Consider the following 14,230-nt stretch of genomic DNA (forward strand, 5'->3'; position numbering starts at 1 on the left):
TCTGGGCAGCACTACGTATCCGGTTAACTTAACCGGATAAGTAGCAATATTTATTCTTATCTGGATAAGTTAAATCCAGCTAAGTTAGATCAGCTCTAAGGGGCAGTGCCCTTCCACCAATCAGCTCTTATCCAAGTAGCGCCTTTACTGCGGATATTCAGCACATAGCCATGTCGCTGAATATCCCTTGTAACTTAGCCTGATAAGTCATATCCGGCTAAGTTACTTATCCAGCCAGCACTGAATATTGGACCCTAGGAACACAGAAGGCACTTAATCTTTGGTCTAGTACCTATATAATGCATTTGAGGTATATGTATTTATGATTGAACATCTTGTTATAAGTTGTTTACTGTTGTATAGTGGAAAGACTGTATTTCTGGCCACAGGTACTATCCTCAAGTTGATGCAAAGAGCTAAAGTAATAGTTAAAGCAGGGCTTCCCAATGTGATCCCATTTTAGCATTAGAAAATTCATATGACTTCAGAAGAATATCAAAACAAATTAGCAGGGAGGCAGTCCGCTTCCACCAATCACTTTCACCTTCCCCACACTCCAGCTGATCCCCTCCCTCTAGCATCATCCTCTTTAGTTGATCCCTTTTCTCAACATCTATGTCCTCCAAGAGACCCCCTCTTAACTTCCTTCTCTCCAGCAAACCCACTCTCTCAACTTCTGCCCCTCTCTTACATCTCCCATTTCCTCTCACCTCCTCAGCCCTTTTCACATCCTCCACACTGATCTTCTCTCACCCTCAAGCCCTTCTTATAACACTTAACTGATCCTCTGTCATCTCTTCCCTCTCATCTCATTCCCTCCTCAAGCTCGTCCACCATCCTTCTCTTACCCCCCCTACCTCCATCCCATCTCTCTCATCCCCAGCTTTTCTTTTATATTTCCAAGTCAATCTTCTAACATTCCCTCCCTCTCTAACATCTGATCTCTCCCTTCATACAGCACTCCTCCAAACTTCCCCCTGGCCAGAATCAGTGGCAACATTTTCCTTTGTGTCTCAGGTTAAAAGTGGATGACAACTGGTGGGAAAAGAGGGCAGGCTGACAGGGGCAATATTGTTCTCTTGGGTTGATTCAGTGATGGCGAGAAGAGTGGTGCAGCGGTAATCTCCACTAGTCTGTGGCACACACAACCCTCCCCCCTCCCCTCATGGCTGATAACAAGCCCAGTGGTGATCTACTTGCATTAGTAAAGAAAACCAGCACAGGGCCTGAAAGTTAGTACAAGCTCATGGGCCTTGCAGTGTACGGATCCCTCACACAGGGCTTCCTGTGGTCACAGAAACTCATGTGAGGACAGAAGCACTGCAGGGCCTGAGAGTGCAAGCTGGCTCACAGGCCAAACATTGACTTCCACTATTAATGCTGCTATTTCTGGCACCTGAATGGCACAGCCATTTGAGGCACTTGTGATCCCATATGAAGATTTTCTAAGCCCATTTGGTGTCCCGATCCACAGTTTAGGAAGCCCCAAGTTAAGGAGATATCAAAATTCCTGCCCCTGTTTTGAGGAGTTTTATAAAAGTAAACAAAGGGATCTATTAATCAAAGTACGATGTCACATTGTTTACCACAGTTTTCACTATTTGCAATAGGGCCTATTTACAAATATTAACATTATTATTTATTTATTGATCTTGATATACTGCCTTTCTATAACAAAGTGGTTTACAATATTTATTTATTTATTTAAAAGGACTTGTGGCTCAAGCAAGACTACACATAAAACAAATACATAACCCCTAATGTGCTTTTATAACAAAAGTTAAAATGTAATACAGATAAAACTGGACACAGATAGTAATATACCTAGCCAAAATTAATACCTGGAACATAATCAAAACCAAACACAGCCCAGGAGTTTAAGCCACTAAATGAGGCCATCTAAAAGCTTAATCATTCTGGTTGCCAGGTAGCTGGACAAACCCTTGGAAGGTCCCATTGGTTCAGCACAGGCTGTGACCTGATTGGCAATAGTATATAAGGAAAACAAGAGACACTCCTTCACAGGTACAACAGATTCCTGGGATATGTTTTCCAGCTCTATGCCTTTCCCCAGTGATCTTGATCCTGAACCTGCTCATGTTAGAGATGCATGCAGAGATGCTTCCCAAACTAGGCCTGTTTTTACCAGCCTTGGCTCAAGCTTCAGCTAGCCACTTCAGCATGCCTCCTTCCTAACATTCCATTCACTAGTGACTGGGTGTATTCTGTCACCATCAGTACAACGCATGTCGCATCTTGATAAATAGACCATTTAGATTGTTGTTTTTACAGTGGAATATATTAGAACCTACAGGAGGGCATAGTAACCTCTGCAGGGACTTTTCAGTTTTGGGAAATATAATCCTTCATCAATCACTGTATCTTCCCTTCATATTGGCCATGTTTCGCGGCTTGATATTATAATCTCTCTCTCTCAATATATGAAATTAGGCATCAGACTTTGTATTCTACTTCTGACTAATGAGAAATTTGTGTCTTTAAAAATTCTTAAACACCATGATGATCTGCAGTAATTCTCTCCATCTTTCCCTATATTAGTTACCATAATTTGCTTTCAACATTTTCTGCAGCTCTCAAATTTAACTTTACTTTATTACCTATAAGAGCCAGCTCGGTGGTTCAGTGTCATTGCATACCGTAGACAAGGTTACATAATAGGATAAGCAGAATCACCTGACCTTTTCTTTGCCTTCTTTTGCTGTTTTCTCCTCGCTCTATTCCAGTATGTATACTGTTATTATCTGGATGAACTTCAGACAACTTATGCTTACTGCTTCTAAAACAAAGCTTCTCTACATTCTGCAAACCCTACTAACCCGAGCTTTAGGCTTTATTACTCTGGGTACTACTCCTGGTGTTGCGATCCCCCCTGCTGCTGCGCTACAGGAGGTCTCTTACCTTCCTCCAGAGGCCCGCTCTGAAGCCTGGGCCTCGCCTGTGTTCCATCCGGGACTTGCTCCAGGGCCTGAGAGGCCTAGCTGTGCCTGTGGCTTGCTTGCCAGCGTTTGGACTTCCTGTTTGGCGACGCCCTTTCCCTAGGGGCTGGCCCGCAGCTCTCCACCTGACTTATAGGCCCAGCGGTGGGCGGTCCTGGCAAGCTCCTCCCAGGGAGTTGCCTTCTACCTCCAGTATTTAAGGACTTTCTGTTCACTTGCAAAGGGCCTTGGATCTGAGCATTACAGTCGCCTGTAACCTAGCTGATCCAGGTCCTCCATGTCTTGATGGTGCCTTGTCCTGTCTCTGCCTGATGTTCCTGATGTCTTCGTGTCTCTGCCTTGACCTTTGTCCTCGTCTGGTTCCTGAGCCTTCTGTCCTGTTGGGCCCTGGAGTGGCCAACAGGAGGGATTCGTCCCACGGGCTTTTGAGCTTCTGCCAGCTGAGGGGGCTTTGGATGTGAGTATCCCAGCATCGGAGTTCCTGCTCGCCTGGATCCTTCCTGTGTCTCGCTTCAGCCCTTGTCCTGATGTCTCTGTCTTGCTTCAGCCTGCTTCTGCCCCGTCTGATGTCTTCTGTTTAAGGACTCTGTCTGCCCTCGCCTCTGTCCGGCCTGTTGCCCATTGCCGTTCCCTGCGGCAGGTCCGAAAGGGCCGGGAACAGTCGGAGGACCGTTCATTAGTCAACTTCCCCGTGTTGGCTACCATGGGCATGCAGGTCCGGCTGAGGGTCGGACTCCCTGCTTCTGTTCCTGCCTGCCTCGCTCACCATGCCTGCTCAGCTCACCTCCCACGGCGTGGCTTGGGGCTCCTCCTTGAGTCCTGCCGTGGCCCAAGGGCTCACCACCACCCGCTTGCGACGACCACGCCCGCACGCGCTCGTAACACCTGGTTTTCTGCTAAACATTTTGGCATGATCATTCATCTTGTCTTACATCTTAGTTCCTACATTTCTGCCCTTTGTTTTTTCCTCAATTTTCAATTACTTAATATTAGGAAAATCTGTTTGTCTGTCCTTTGATTCCTGCCACCATGTTAAATAAATTCTTTTCATGTTAGATTTCTGCAAATCGCTTGTGGCTGGCCTACCTGCAGCTTCCCCCTGTCGCTTGCAGGTTCTTAAAAACTCTGATGCCCATGTTTTATATCAGATTCCCAGTTATTCTTAGCCTCTCCAATGTCACAAGCCCCCGCCCCCATGGCTTCCTGTTAAGTTTCATTGTCACCATAAATTTCTTCCACTGATTTTTAAATGTATCCATAGCTCTCTGCTCCATCCTACTTGTTATCCCTCATCTCTGTCACTATGCCTCTTCTTACTCCCTCTTTCAGTTGTTCTTTCCTTGTTCTTCCTCATTTCAAGCAAATCCCTTCACACTTTCAAGCTTTCTGTCTTCTTACCCTATTTCTCTAGATTCCTGCCTTCTAAATGCATACTTGTTTTATCTATCTTCTCAATTACTACACACCTCTCATCTTTTGCACCATTCATATTTCCTGAATAAGGGTTCTATATAAGTTCTATTTAGACCTTTTATAGAATGTTTCTGCCTAATAGCTATAAGCAAGGATTCAAGGGCTAAGTTAAACAAAAAAGGGGATAGTAGCCTTGGCATGTATTGAATATCTAGAAGAATTTTTTTTATTAGTCAAAATGTGAGCAGATGGGTTACTATAAACAATAGATACCAAGTGAATAAAATCATTTCTACAACCAAACCCCCTACTCTATCTGATCAAAAGCTTTCTCGGCATCTAGGGGAAAGGCAAAAAACCAGTACTTGGTTACGTACCTTAGCTTTGCCAACTTAATTGCCTTATTTATACACAGCTTTGGATGGTTGTATGTCCAGAAAAGCAATATATAAAAGTTTTTAAATAAAATAAATTTGCATGTTGAATTACATTAAAAATTGTAAGCGCATCATCAGCAGAACCCTTCCCTTTTAGGGAACCAATTTGGTCATGATAAAGTGAACTTCCAATGATTTTCTTTAATCTATGCAGTAAAATTTTAGCAAAGCCTTTGTAATCTACATTTAGAACAGAAATAGGACAGAACTTTTGATCCAGTTTAATATTTCCTACCAGGTTTCTCTATCACCATAATCAGGGATTCCAAGAAGCTACCTTCAGATTTCCTATTCAAAAGCCATTGGAAGAACTGATTTAATTTAGGTATTAAGAGACTAAGGAAAACATTACAGAACTCTGCAGAAAAGCCATGTGGACGAGGAGCTTTACGAAGTCTTAATGACTTCATAGTTAATCAAAAACCTTTCCTGTTAAAGGAGAGCCAAGTTTCAATTTATCCTCCTTTGATAACACTGGATGATTAAATCAAGACAAGAATTCATCAATATATTATTAACATTCTCAGTATCTTAAAATTCCAACTTGGCAGAGTCAGATTTGCTAGCTTAACTCCGGTTTCTGTTCCTTCTGTCTTTTACATATTGTGCAAGTAAGCTACCACATTTATTATTTCCAGAGTAGTTCCAGGCGCTATCTGATCTATAAAGTTCTCTGCCTGAAAACTTAAAATCATATTATATCTGTATATCAATATCTACAATTGAAGTTACAAATTATTCTTTAGGCTAGATCTGCAATTTTTTCCTATACTTGTTTTTTTTCTAATTCTTTAATGTGCTCTGCTGTTACTTTCTCTAGCAGTAGCCATGAACCCATTAGTGCATATTATGGAGACTATCACATCAGAAAGCTTATTTTCATGAAAATAATTTTGAAATATATTATACATATGATTCAGGATACCACATGTCCTAAAAGAGAAGAATTAAATCTCCAAATAAAATTCCTGGAATTATAAATTGAGAGAGGCATCAGCATGATCGGAAATAAGAAGAGAGTACATCCATGCATCTTTAATTAAGGACACAGTTTTAGAGATTAAAAAAAAATCAATACAAGAGTACAACTGGTGAGGAAATGAAAAAAAAAAACACCCAAATACAAAATCTCTCCTAATAGGAGTCATTAATCTCCATAGATCAGAAAAGCCACATTCTAACAAAAATGCTTTAAGGACAGGTAGTGACTTTGGATATTGGTTTACATAAAGATGGATGATCCGAGACTAAATTAAGAAGCTGGTTATAGTCACCTCCTACAATAAATGGATATTCCCCATCTTAGAACAAATTAGTAGCAAGTTTTTTGAAGAATTCTGGAAAGTCACAGGTTGGCACATATAACTTAAAAGAATTTGTAACATTCAAATTAATGAAGGCATAACCCATCTGCCCCTAGTATTGGAGGCTTCAGACTGAATTTAAGCATGTAAATATTGTATAAACTGGTTTGCCATACAATTTCTCTGAGAGACAGCAGAAAAAAACCCATTCACCAATCCATTTATTCTTTAATTTAAAGATCTAATGTGATTCTGGTTCTCAATAAAACTCATAACCTTTTTCCTTTTAATAGCAAGGTTACAAGCATTCACATTCATTTACAAAAATGTTAAAAAAAAACAGAGATAGATAAATCCAAGTTAACAGTAAGATGTCTGTTGGAGGTTATAAATTTCCTTTCAGGCTACAATGTTAGTCTGTTAATTTTGTATTTGTCTATTTGCATTGTTGGTTTTCAATCTTTTAAAATGTTTTTTAAATTTCTACTTTATTTAGTTTTACATCAAATATGATACAAAACAAAATTATAAGAACTAATTTAAGAATCCACTAGCATATACGTTCTGCTTCATAGCGGTAAGGAAAACCATTATCAAGTTCACATTATAAGGAAAAGCCTACCAAGTAAAAATAATTATATATATATATTAATCCCCCCCCCCCTCTTAATATGGATCACTGGGATTTATCCATAACAAATATTGATAAGTGTGAGAGGTCCAAAAAAAATAAACTTATTCCCTCTAAATGTTACCAGACACTTACAGGGGAATTTCAGAAAAAAAAGTTGCTCCCATAGAGAGTACTTGCTGCTTTATTTGCAAAAAGGACTTCCGCTTTGCTTGTGTCTCCCTAGAGATATCCGGAAAAATGCAAACTTTTTGACCACAGAATAATGAATTCTTGCATTTAAAATATTGTTGGAATACCAAATCTCTAACAATCTGAGAAGAAAAAGATACTACCAATGTAGCCCTAGATGTGATAACATGATCTTGAAGAAACAGATAAATAAGGGCTAGATACAGGGGCAAAGAAATCTGAAGCTCCCTCATCAGTCCCTGGAACTCTCAGCAAATTAGGCACATAATAGCAATTAACCAAAGGAAATACTCTATCAGGTAGAAATCGTAATACCTCTGTGAGATAATGTTTAAAAAAACCCCAACTCGTTCACAGAGAGAAATCTAGACCTAGGAAAATTCAGAATTCTTAAATTCCTAAACCTAATTCAGTTTTCCACCAACTCCAAATGATAATGTATATTCAAATTAATCCTTAATCATTGCTGTTGATACATTTTGTGAAGACTTAATCGACATTTGACATGTTATAATTTCACCAACAGAGGATAATTCAGACTCTACAACTCCCATTTTATAGTTCAAGTGCAACAATTTTGCAGCTGATCCCTCTGAGAGAGCACAGATCATTGATCATCTTCACTACAGAATTATCAATTCTATTAACTACCTTCCAAATATCCTTTATGTTTAAGCAATTTTTATTGGTTTTACACACAAAATACAAACATTTAGGAGTCGGTGGTGTCTGCTACCGCTCCCAGCCAATACAGAAAGGAACAAGCAAACTGACAGTTCTCCCCCTCCCAACCCTCCCCCGGTTTCCCCTCCTCTAAATTCCTGAGAAGGATAATATAGTTTCCAGTCCTCCATGAAACAAGCTGTCCCGTTGAGTATAGGTTAGGTGATCAACCCAGAAAATCAGGCATTCAAGATTCTGCTCCGTGCCTTATGCAGAAGCGATTGGATGTATGGCTCCCATATCGCCAAAAACTGCGTCCTCTTCTGAGGAGATCGTTTAGAAGAAAGAGCCTCCATATGCATTAGGGTATAGAAGAGATTTCTCCACACCCAAAAGGAGGGTGGATCTACCTCTCACCAGCCCATTAAAATTACTTTTTTCCCCAACTAAACACGCTTTTTGAATAAATAGGTGGGTACCAGGATCTCAAAGCCGCGCAGAGGGAATATAGCCAAATAACAGCCAGGAAGGAACAATTGGTATAGAAATCCCCAAGACCCCAACCAAATATTTTGCAATATGCATCCAAAATCCCCATATAGAAGGGCAAGACCAAAAGGCATGAGCCAGAGTACCTATGACTCCCGGGCACCGAATACAAAATGCAGAAACAGCAAATCGCTGCCGAAATGCCACTTGCTGGGAAATGTAGGCCCATCCCAGAAATTTATATTGCAATTCTCGGTAATAGCTATTACACAAGATCCTGGTCACCCCCCATAACAGCTACGAATCATTGATGCAGTCACTACAAAATCACCATTTCTAGTCCAACGATCAGCCAGTGTTACAAAGACATCCATTCGCTTCTCTGTTTGTAGGTATCTATAAGATAAAGATGGTACTGTATTACCTGACAAGTATAATGCCGCTTCAAGTTTCTGGAATGTACGACAGTGTAAGAAAGCGGGTGAAATAGATCTCAAATAATGCGTAATTTGAAGATAAGGAAAGGTAGCAGCTTTACCCAATTCATAGGTCTCACACAATTCCGCCAAGGACAACGGACGTCCATCTTGGTGTAATAAATGGCCCAAATGAGTAATGCCCGGGGTCTGCCAAGTCCGAAAAGCTCAGTGCTGGGATCCTGGGGAGAACTCTGGATTGCCAATCACTGGCAATAAAAAAGCACACTCTCAGGGTACCTGTAGTCTCATAGTAAGAAGGATCCAGGCCTTCCGTATTGGGCGAATATTAACAGACTGAGCAAAGAAGGCTGGCAGTCTGGCCCATTCTACTTGTAATGAATAAGTGAGAGAAATTGGAGCAGATAGTGCCTGGTCAGCCTCCATATGGGTGTGAGTAGCCTTACCCAATATCCACTCTCTAATAATTCTCATATTACTGGCCAAATTATATAATTGCATATTAGGCACTCCCAACCCACCCGTGCCCCATCTCTCCTGTAGCCAACCTAAAGGAAGCCGCTCTTTCCCTCCTTTCCATAACAAGCGGCACATGAGACGATCAAGCAGCAGTGAGTCCTTACGCTTTAGCTGAAGCGGTAAATTCTGAATGAGATAGCGCCACTTTGGTAGTACCACCATTTTATATAAATGTACCCTACCGCTCAGAGACAAGGGGAGAGGTCGTTACCGCTGTAGCATTTCCTGGGTTTGCTGTAATAGCGGGCATACATTTAAATTATAGGCCTGAGTGGGATCTGCGGAAAGTTGATCCCCAAGTATCGAATCGTGTTGTCTGCCCACTGTAAGGGAAAGGAACCACGCCATCTCTCTCGTAGGGCATCCGGAAAGGCCAGTGCCGCCAATTTACCCTTATTCAACCGAAAGCCGGAAAATCGGCCAAAATCTTCTATTAACTCCAATAGAGGAGAGAAAGAGGCATAGGGATTCGTGAGAAACACTAATAAATCATCTGGAAAAGCAGCACATTTAAAGATCGTATTTTGAAAACGTATTCCCCGGATGCCAGGTTCCCTTTGTATTGCCAAAAGGAGGGGCTCTAACTGTAGCAGAAATAGTAACAGGGAGAGAGGACAGCCTTGACACATGCCCCGCAAAATGGAAAAAGGAGACCGCTCTCCATTGATGACAATTGCGGCCTGGGGAGCCGTGTAGAGCAATTGAACGGCTTCGAGAAAAAAACCACCAAATCCCATACGCCGTAAGATATAAAATAAATATGGCCATTCCACCCTATCAAACGTTTTTTCTGCGTCGAAACTGATAGGGGATTTGAGTATATGACATTTCCGTGGCAGTGAGCACCCGTCTAATGTTAGAAAGAACATACCTTTTACGTACAAAACCTACTTGGTGCTGTCCAACCAATAATGGCAGAATCATTGCCAGACGATCGGCCAATATTTTAGCCAACAGTTTCTGGTCATAGTTCAATAAGGAAATCGGTCGAAACGATTCAGGTGTTTGTGAATCTTTCCCTGGTTTGGGGATAAGAGTGATATGGGCCTGAGTCATCTGAGGTGGGAAACTACCAGTCGCAATAAGTTCAGAGAATAAGGCCTCTAGCGGTTCGCAGACCTCATCCCTCACACAACAATAGAATTCCGCTGAGAACCCATCTGGGCCTGGAGCTTTCAATCTTTTGGAAGAGGAAATGTCCAAGTTAATTTCCACAGCTGACATAGGGGCATTAAGAATCTGTAGTTGTTCCGGCGTGATAAACGGTATAGCTAAATAATCGCAAAACCGAGCGCAGTGGTCCTCTGACCAATTTCCTGCCCTATAAAGACCCATATAGTATTCCCGAAAAAGTCCCAAAATGGTCTGCATATGTGTTTCAATCTGTCCCAACACATTTCTCAGGCCATTCACATATCGGGCTCCCCGAGATGAGCATATCAATTGGGACATCAATTTCCCCGCCTTATTACTATACTGGTATAATTTCAATTGATAGTAAAGTATGCTTTTTTTCGCTCGATTATGTAATACAGTATTAAGAGTACACTGTAGGGAATGATATTGGTCCTGCAAAGGACCCGTGTTATGGTGAAGAAGGCGAAGTTTCGTCCTTCGCAATTGCTCCGTAAGCTGCAGAACTTGTTTTGTTAGGATTTTACGCCTATGCGCCACGAAAGAAGTTAAATAAGAGAGTAAATATCTGTAAATCTTCTGGAAGTACTGTGCATTAAAAATGTTTGGAGCATACAGATTGCAAAAGACTACAGTCTTGTGATACAACTCAGCAATTACAATAATAAAGTGCCCCCTGGATCCTTGATTTCCTTATGCACTTGTACCGGCAAATTTTTATGAAACAGGATCGCCACTCCCGCTGAGCGCGTATTGGCCGAAGCATATGAGACCCTACCTACCCAGTGCTTGTTTACTTTAGAATGTTCTCGATCGGAAAGATGCGTTTCTTGTAAAAAAAAAAAAAAAAAAAAACAAACAATAGCTGCACCTTTCCGCTTTAAATGAGTTAGAATTTTGGTACGTTTTACAGGTGAGTGTATGCCACATACATTCCAAGAAACTATATGTGTAAGATTACTAGAAGCATCTACTAGAGTCAAACATACTGAGCTGATCTTTCACCAAAGGATGAGTCTGAACCCTCCCAGCCGGTGTCCAGACTCGAAATCTAGAGCGTCTGAAATACGGAAAACTATACTGAACCAGCACACAGCACATGGAAAGCCGGAAAAGCCACAAATTGAAGAATTCTCTACCCTCCCCACCCTGCCACTCCCGCTTCTCCCCCACCCTACCCTATCCCCCCTACCCTTCAATGCACCCCCCCTACCCCCCCATATCGTCCCCAAATTAAAGAGGAGATCACGAAGCCCCACCCACTCAGCTAGTAGGCGTAACCCTCCCCACCTACCCCCTCCCCTCAAATATTAATGCTAGAACAAGTTTAGCATGTAACTAGACAACGTCTTCACTAGACAGTATAATAAGAAAACCACATATTATGTAACCAAACAGTTGGTATAATCGCACAACATAAGAACAAAGGAGTTAGCTAGCCAACAACATAGAGATTCAGTCTCTGCTAAAGATTTCAATCCTCTTCAGCCCCCTCCCCACCGTCTGCATCATATATCCCCGTAAACAATTACTCATAGCCTTAAGCGATCTTTATGAGGGACTATAGTCCTTCTAAGAAGCCCCACTACTGTCCCACCAGAAGATTAGTTGGCACATGTGGATATCAGGAGTACTCTAGCCCAAGAGATGGAGAAATTGATTAGTTGAATGCCCCAATTAGGGGCATAATCCATAGTTCTTTCAGATGCCACTCTTATCATGGCCGATATTGAGCTGCCATATGTAAAAAGGCCCAACTGGACCCCAAATCAGGAGGAGGGTTGGTACCAACTCCAGCAGTTCTGCATCTGATGGGGTACGATAGCTAAGCAGTGCCAATAACTCGGGGCATGCATCTGATCGATGTTGAAATCTCCCGCAAACCACAATATGCTCACAGCAGTCAGACAACAAAAAATAAGCCAAACAGCAAAAGAAACCCCGCATATGTCTTTGTCCAACGCCGAACGTATACAGCTGAAAATATCATCTTCCCTTATATTTGTGAAGTGGCAAAGAAGCAGAGAATTCGTTGAAATTAGCGCGGAGTATACATAAAAAGCTCCATGAATCTTATGAAAGATGTCCTGAAGAATGATTTTCTCCTGCGCCTTCAAAGAAAACACAGATGGTTTAGGAGACGCCAGATCCCCGTGCCTTGTATTCCGCAAATGAAGACTTGAACAGCCTCCGGAGTGTCCAGCCACTTCACTCCCTCAGTCGTCGCCATGCGCAGCCGGGCCTGATAAATGAATGATGCCCGGAGGCCTAAGTTGATCAACTGCGAGCAGTGGGGGGCCATCGCGCGGCATTGTACTGAAACTCCGGCCGAGAAGTCCAGGAACAATAGGCTTTTTTGGCCATCATAGCTTAAGGTACATCCACCCCGAAGCATGTCTGTTTTGTGGGTGTAATTCAGCAACTTCGCTATTACTGGCCTCGGCCTAGAGGTATCAGACTGCCGCTGGCCTAATCGGTGAGCTCGTTCCACCCACAATGGCCCATTGCTAGTCGGTAAATTAAGCTGCTCCGACAGCCATTTTTCTAACAACACCGGCAACTCCGGGTCCTTGACATTCTCCGGCTTGCCAAACGAATATTTGAGCGGCGGGACCAGTTCTCCAGGTCCTCGACCCGTCGTACCTGCTGTGCCATTGAGGCCTGGAGGGTCCCGATATCCCGCCGTGCTGCCACTAGGTCGTCCTGCACCTCAGACACTCGGGCTTCCACATCATTAAACCTGGATTCATATCCAGTAAATGTTTGAGTTCAGCCAGTTGCTCCGCGATTGCCTTTAACTCGGGTCTTTTCGTGGCGGACATCACCGTTTTGATATGTTTGATGTCTAACCCCGCTGATGTTGCCCCCGTCGGCGGGGCCTCTGGAGAAGATGGTGGATCCCGCCCTCAAGGTTTTTCGCGCTCCTTCTCCTTATCTTTCCTGATTGTGCGAGTTGCCATTATTTAGTGGTTTGGTGTCCGCACAAAATGGCAAGAAGATTTATAATGTTAAAAATTGTAAAAATAGGCGAAATTGTACAGAGGATTAGGCTGGATAGAAGAGGGAAGCCCGGAGCTAAGGCACCCACATCCGCCTCCCCTGCTGGCTCATGTGATCTCCCCAAATATCCTTTAAAATAACCTCTTCTGGTTCTCCATCATGTGAGGCCCCAGAAGGCGAAAGAAGACAAGGGACCCCAGGAATAGGAATAGCTACCCCAGGACCTTACAAGTTACTTATAGGAATATAGGTAGAATCCTGGTAGTGTTCTGAGGTATCACATCATCTAGGTTTTCCAGAGAAATATCAGCTCCTAATGATCTAGAGCCAATAGCCATTCCAAACAACTCATTGCTCATCTCCCGGGGCGAACACTCTGGTTGTTGAGTGCTTAATGGCATCAGCAGGGGAGACCGAAGGACAAGACTTAAGGAGGATTCCTCATCACCTACACTCAAATTTATTTGCAGTTGTGGGTGAGGTCGGTACACATGACTAACCATGGGTCCTCTTAACAATGCTGGATTTGGAGAACCTGACGACAGAATCTTGCCTTTCCTTTTTCTCCCCATAACAAAGAGAAGAAAAAAGTCAATAAGGGGCGGGCGCAACTTAGGCACGCCGGCAGCAACTGTGCGCTGCCACGCGCTGGTTCTTATTCCTCCAGGGGCCTTGAGCGATGCTGCCAGAGTCAAGCCGTCCACCTCACTGCCCCGTAGTGCTTTCTCCTCTTGGGTCCTTGGAACAGGTAAACGCTGGTAAGCTCCCCGATCAGCACTTCGCCGCGCTAGTTTTTATTCCTCCTGGGGCCTTGAGCGATGCCTCTGGAGTTGGGCCATTCACCTCACCACCCACAATGTCTCCTCCTCTCGTATCCTCGGAACAGGTAATAAATGCTGATAGGCTTCCCAACCAGCATTCCACCATGCTGGTTCTTATTCCTCAGAGGGCCATGAACAATGCCTCAAGAGCTGGGCCATCCACCTCACTACCTGCAGTGCTTCCTCCTCTCGGGTCCTCTGAGTGGGTAACAAATGCTGGTAGGTTCCCCTAA

At 43.0% G+C, this 14,230-nt stretch overlaps 1 protein-coding gene across 2 annotated transcripts in view; it reads right to left on the minus strand.

Moving 5' to 3' along the window:
- DTNBP1 (dystrobrevin binding protein 1) overlaps window positions 1–14,230 on the minus strand; it is a 400,954-nt gene that overhangs the window by 142,299 nt on the left and 244,425 nt on the right. The window lies entirely within an intron of this gene.

This window comes from Rhinatrema bivittatum, chromosome 2 (genome assembly GCF_901001135.1).
Source record: "Rhinatrema bivittatum chromosome 2, aRhiBiv1.1, whole genome shotgun sequence".
Lineage (NCBI taxonomy): Eukaryota > Metazoa > Chordata > Amphibia > Gymnophiona > Rhinatrematidae > Rhinatrema > Rhinatrema bivittatum.